A 7,134-nucleotide genomic window follows, 5' to 3' on the forward strand; every position below is an offset into this window, starting at 1 on the left:
AATCGTTCTTCCCACATGTTCTTTCTGCATTCTGACTTCAGTTCACCACCTCGCCATCTGCGTCGCCAATTCCCATTGTCTCCAAAATGTGCGTACGCATGGGTCAGAGCTTGCGTGGAGGACCGCACATTCTCCCGTCAAGTTTGTTTTTTCAAAATCACAACCTTGCGTGGGAAGTGGCGTACGCACATTTTCAGCCCCGTTTTGTGCCTACGCCACGTTTATAAATGAGACCCTAGGACATGTTTTACTGGTTTTACAGTATAACATAAATAAAGAGAACAGGACACAACTTTTCTTTCGCTTTTCTGATTCGTTCCGTTTGGTTGTCTCTATCTATTTCTTCACTTACACTGTCACTCTGTGGAAATATGCACACACATGGTACACTCCATAGGGTTTGTCACGTAGTGGACCTGTGCGCTGATGTGTACTAACATGTGCAAGTGGCAGCACGGTAACTGGCCAATGAAATGATGATCATCATAGCGTTTCAAGCTCTAAATCAAACACAACTAAGCCACATAGCCAGTGGAACGGAACGCAGCGCTCCACAATATAAACAAAATATTGCATACTTATCGTGACACTTTCGAAATAATATTGCACAACGTGATATCGCGATAACGATCTTGAGTTGATAGGCTATATCAAGCCCCCCTAGTGTGGCACAGTTAAAATCACCTCATTATCCAGGGACCAAAACTGTACAAGAAGTTGTTCCATTCAGTAAAGCTACATGGTTAACTTTTACCTTTTTCATCTTCAGAAAAGGGCATTATGAATCATCTACTGTGTGCATAAAAATCATACTTCTCATCCTTCTCATTTAAGATCTGGCATCCACACTGTTTATAAAGTCAATCAACTACAGAATTCTTCATTTGTATACAGATCTCTGAACAAGATACATAGGCCTACTACATGCTGTTATGGTTTCAGTCTTTTGCTTTGCCTTTTGTTCCATTTCTGTTACCTGTTGGTTCATTTCTGTTGTCTGTATCCTGTTTTGTAGATTTCTGTTTAGTTATCTCCCTGCTTATTGTGTTTACCCTGTCTTGACTGTGTTCTGTGTTGTGTCAAGTTTCTGTGTTTAGTTGATGTCATGTTTTCCGTCTGTTTTTTTCCTGTTTTATTTTGATAGTCTGGTTTTCTGTCTTGTCCAGTTTACTTCCTGTGTTAGCCTTTGTTGATTGTCCTGCCCCGCCCTGATGTGTTTCACCTGCCGTATCACCTATACCTCATTCGTTCGTTACCTCATGTATTTAACCTCTGTGAATCCCTTTGTCTTGTGTCAGATCGTTTTGTAGCCATGCCCTTTCGTTGTTTCCCTGTGCCTTGTGTCTGTGCTTTGCCCGTCAGTTTATTTTTGTGAGTTTTCCAGTCTTTATACTGCCGCTTTGTGTTTCAATAAATCCCTGAGTCCGACCATCTCCTGCCTGCCTGCATCTCTCTGCGTTTGGGTCCTCATTCTCCCACCACACATCACACATACTATCCTATGACTTCTTTCATTCTATAAATAACATCTTTTTTTTCATTGTTACCAATTTCATAATCATGCCACTTGAAATATAACTACAAACGTAGGCCTCCTATCTGTTGAACATCTCAACTTCAGTTTGGTTTCAGTTACAGTGGTTCAGTGATATGGAACACTTTGCCATCAGATTTTTCATAACTAGCAAAGTACAGCTTAAAGCTGTTAAAGGTTTGTTTTTGTCACTGCAATGATATCCCTTTAGAATTTGTTTGTAAACAACCCATGCAATTCCTAATATTACTTTATCTTTCATATTTATTCTGTTGATTTGATATTGTGTGTCATTTTAGTTTATGCTTTTTCTCTCTCTCTCTCTCTCTCTCTCTCTCTCTCTCTCTCTCTCTCTCTCTTCTTTTCTTTTCAGTATTTTAGTTTCTTTCTATTTTAATTGGAGTATACATTGGAGAGTGCCCAGATTAAGCCCCCTTTCCATCTCTCCATCACATCTTTTATTGATTCTGTGTACATGAATCTGTAAACCAATAAACTAAAGTAAACATTATATTATTAAGTTGGATATCAGCCGGTCCATCGTTATAATTCTGTTTCAAGTTAATAGAAACATTGCCTGTCTGCCTGTTCTTCCAATTGCTGCCTTTCCATTGCGTAAACGGCTATATACTTTAAGCACACATTGTATGACAACTGTGTACTTTGTTTAAATTTTGAGGCCAGTTTAGAAGTAGTATTGAACTCGCTGTAGAGCACTTGCTGCTATAAGAAATAAATTGTTTATTGCACTTTATTTTATTCGGTTTCCTATTATCTGAAAACTATGTACAGCAAGGTTTTCTTTGTTGAAGTTTGAGGCATGTTTATTGGAAGTGTATTGCACCTTATTTTTATACGCTCGCAATGACAGGCCGGCGCGAACCAAGCTACAATGTAACCTAAAGGGGCAATTTTGGAGCCATGCTTTTTGTCCAATAAAAGTGATTTTATTTTGGTACTGACAGTAGTAGTCTGTTGTTTCGGAGTAGGCTGTAGAAATGATAGGCTCCTGTTATCTAAAGGATGTTCAATGTAAGGGCTCAATATTTAACCCTGCTGTTGTCCTCGGATCAAATTTGACCAATTTTCAAAAAGGTTTCTCTATCAGAAATGTATGTATGTGCTAAATATAAGCCAATAGTTGTCGGTCTTCCCTCTTGTTGTACATGCGCATGACATACGTCACGACCAAACGTTAGCGATTGGTTATGGCAGATCCAGAGTGGCTCTGGGCAGATCCAATAGTTTTAATCTTCAACAGAGTACCCGCCTTCAAGGAAGTTAACACTTGTCAATGGAGAGTGGCCAGACTCTCTGTACAAATTAAATGTATGAGAGTCTGGTAGGGCCCGACTACCCCTGTGCTACCACACTTAGAAAATCCTGCAATCACCCCTGATACTGCTTAAGAAGATTTCTTTTGAATGCACTTAAGTGAACGTCTGTAATGTCCAGTGCTGGTTTACACATAGTTAGCTAGTTTTGCAGTTATTTAGTCATACATAAGTACTGGAGAAATTAAAATGTTGATGCTGGCGCTTGATGAAAAGTTAAGAGGTTTCCAAGTTCTTAGAGGAGAACATGGATATGTGTACCAAATATAATGCCAATACATTCCAGAGTTGAGATTCTTCAGTCTGGAACCAAAGTTTGGGACTGATTAAGGGCACTTTCACAACGGTCTCGTTTAGTTCGGTTGAATCACACTAGGGCCTCAGTCACTGAGCTTGTAGATAATTTCAACTGTAAAATTACGAATGTTATTGATGCTATTGCTCCCACTAAGGTCAAAGCTGTCTCTGGTAAGGAAAGATCTCCATGGAGAAATTTTATAGTTGTGAGAACAGAAAAAAGAGAGTGTCGAAAAGCTGAACGCAGTTGGCAAAAATCTAATCTCCAGGTCCATTATAACACTTATAAAGAGAGACTTCGCATTTATAATCTGGAACTAAGGAATGCAAGGCGGTCCTTTTTCTCTGACATTATTGCCAGAAACAATAATAATTCACGTGCTTTGTTTGCTTCTGTTGATAGATTAACAAACCCTCCAGTACCAATAGCATCTGAACTGTTGTCTACCAAGGCTTGCAATGACTTTGCCTCCTTCTTCACAGACAAAATTCAGAAAATTAGACAGTCAGTGCTTCCATATCAAGTACAGGATATGTGTTGTCACAGTGTGCACGCAAAACAAATTCCAACATGACACAATTTCATACGATCAACCTTAAAAACCTGGAGAACATAATACAACATCTGAAAACCTCCTCCTGTTGCCTTGATATTCTACCAACGGGTGTTTTCAAAAATGTTTCGAATTGTTTGGCTTCTGATCTTCTACAGATTGTAAACACATCTCTGCTCTCAGGTATCTTCCCACAGACCCTGAAAACTGCAGTCATCAAGCCACTCCTAAAAAAGAACAATCTAGACATGACACTAATGAGCAACTATAGGCCAATATCAAACCTTCCATTTTCAAGTAAAATCATAGAAAAAGTGGTTTTTCAACAACTCAACCTTTTCTTATCGCTAAACAACAGTTTTGATGCCTTCCAGTCAGGTTTTCGACCACACCACAGCACTGAGACAGCTCTTGTTAAAGTATTTAATGACATCCACTTAAACACAGATAGTGGCAAAATTTCAGTCTTAGTATTACTTGATATCAGTGCTGCATTTGATACGGTAGACCATGACATATTGCTTGACCGATCGGAAAACTGGGTTGGTCTTTCTGGCTCAGTACTAAAGTGGTTTGAATCCTATTTAAAGAATAGGGACTACTTTGTGTCTATAGGTAATTATACATCTGAGCATACAAATATGACATGCGGAGTTCCCCAAGGCTCAGTTCTGGGGCCTCTTCTGTTCAACATCTACATGCTTCCACTGTCTCAGATTATGGAAAACAACAAAATAAGTTACCATAGTTATGCGGATGACACACAAATTTACATAACCTTATCGCCAGGGAACTATAGCCCAATACAACAATTAAATATGTGCATTGAACAGATTAATGATTGGATGTGCCAGAACTTTCTTAAATTAAATGAAGAAAAACGGAGGTGGTTGTTTTTGGAGCAAAAGAGGAACGATTGAAAGTCAGCGCTCAGCTTCAAACGACAATGTTAAAAACAACAGACAAAGCAAGAAATCTTGGTGTAGTCATGGACTCAGACCTAAATTTTAAAAGCCACATTAACATAATTAAAAAATCAGCCTATTATCACATTAAAAATATATCAAGGGTTAAAGGGCTTATGTCTCAGCAGGATCTGGAAAAACTTGTCCATGCTTTTATCTTCAGTAGACTTGACTACTGTAACGGTGTCTTTACAGGTCTCCCTAAAAAATCAATCAGACAGCTGCAGCTGATTCAGAACGCTGCTGCTCGAGTCCTCACTAAAACCAAGAAAGTGGATCACATCACTCCAGTACTGAAGTCTCTACACTGGCTTCCAGTGCCTCAAAGAATTGATTTCAAAATACTTTTACTGGTTTATAAATCACTAAACGGTTTAGGGCCAAAATACATTTCTGATCTGTTACTACATTATGACCCACCCAGACCTCTCAGGTTGTCTGGGACAGGTCTACTTGTTGTCCCCAGAGTCAGAACTAAACAGGGGGAAGCAGCGTTCAGTTTTTATGCTCCACATATCTGGAACAAACTCCCAGAAACCTGTAGGTCCGCTGCAACTCTCAGTTCTTTTAAATCTAAGCTAAAGACCTATCTTTTTGATGTTGCTTTTCTTTAAATAATCTATTTTATTAACTTTAATTTCTTATACTGCATTGTAACTTTTATTCTTATACTGCACTATCAATTTTATTCTTGTCTTTTAATGTTTTTAATTTGTTTATTATTGTTTTTTAATTGTTTTCTAACTGCTCTTTAATGTTTTATGTAAAGCACTTTGAATTGCCCTGTTGCTGAAATGTGCTATATAAATAAAGCTGCCTTGCCTTGCCTTGCCTAGAGTTTGTTTTCCCCCTTGGTGCGGTTCGTTTGGGCAGGTGAGAATGCGGGAATCGCACTCGGGTGCACACCAAAAGCAGACCAAACAAGCGTACCGAGACCTCCTTGATGAGGTGGTCTCGGTACGCTTTCAATCGAACTCTGGAGAGGTTTATTCATGGTGAGAACGTGATCCGACCTCGAACCGCAACAACCATGTTTACTCCGCAAGTCTGAGCTAATGTTGCGGCAGAGCAGCAGTTATTTATATATATATATATATATCGCTAAAGTTGGAGACAGACGCCGGCAGAGCAGAGTGAAGTCTACGTCTGCTCGCGAAACAATGTGCGATTACTTAAATGAAATTAGTTAATTAGTTTGACCATGGAGTTGCAAAAAATATACACTAGTCCACACAGGACCTTCTTCCTGTATTTACTTTCTTGCCTCCACCCCAGATCCGACCAATAAGAGGAGTGACCGTTCTTGCGTGATTTGTAATGACACATTTTGGTACGCTTGTATTATTCCAGGTGTGAAACGAAACACAACCAAGGGGACATCGCTCCAAGTTTTCAAACTCACCAACTGATTCGGACCTAAGCAAACAAACTATAAGTGTAAAAACGCCCTAAGAGACCAACATTGCCATCCATAAGGCCTTGCTGCTAGCCATGTTAACAATTGCCTATACCAAACAATGAGATGGGGCCACTGTTGAGCTACTCATAAACTGAATAGACATGTCTCTGGAACAGGAAGTCTGAGGTTAATTGTAAAGAGTCTCTTGTCTCACAGCAAACAATAAAAAGTCACCAATGTAATTTAAATGAAAAAAGAGACAAAAAAGTTTAGCAATTTTACAAAGAAAAGTTATCTTATTTCCAGTGTTGCTAATCAAATGTAATACCTTTACTTGCTGTTTCCGTCTCCCTGTTGCTGTCTATGTATAATTAAGTCTTTGCTGTGTTCGTCTTGATGTAATGTAAAGTCCAAGTGCTTGGAAGCACCAAGTAAGTGGATGAAAAGCAGAATCAGTACAAACTGCTATTTCCAACAGCAATATTACATCTTTAAACTCAACTTAACAGTTCTTGTTTATAAAGTACCTGATGACGTATCCCACAACTACAATATGTGGGATTATGTACTGCTGAACACTGTCTTCAATTCGCAATTACCAGCAGAAGAAGAGAGTGTTCCAACCCCCCATCTGTGATGTCACACCGATGTATGCATAAGCTCCACAGAGACTGAAGGAGGGAACATGCAGTAGATGAGTGTGACAGTACAGCTAGGGAAGGTGACTTTCCTGAGGATGTGGACACGCAGTTTTTGAATGACTTGAATTTTTTTAAAGGCAAACAGAACATAGTCTATATACACGATGATCCACTTCCAGGATTGCTCCGGTTCCCCCGGAAATTCCACCGGATGTCACTGTTTTTGGCCGGATGTCCGTTATGAGGACTAATGGTTAACTTCTTCTCAGATCTCTGCAGGGTAAATCCAGACAGCTAGCTAGACTATCTGTCCAATCTGAGTTTTCTGTTGCACGAGTAAAACAACTTTTGAACGTACACATGTACACACCACCAAAACAAGTTCCTTCCCGAGGCTATTTTGCAGAGGC

This window comes from Perca flavescens, chromosome 4 (genome assembly GCF_004354835.1).
Source record: "Perca flavescens isolate YP-PL-M2 chromosome 4, PFLA_1.0, whole genome shotgun sequence".
NCBI lineage: Eukaryota > Metazoa > Chordata > Actinopteri > Perciformes > Percidae > Perca > Perca flavescens.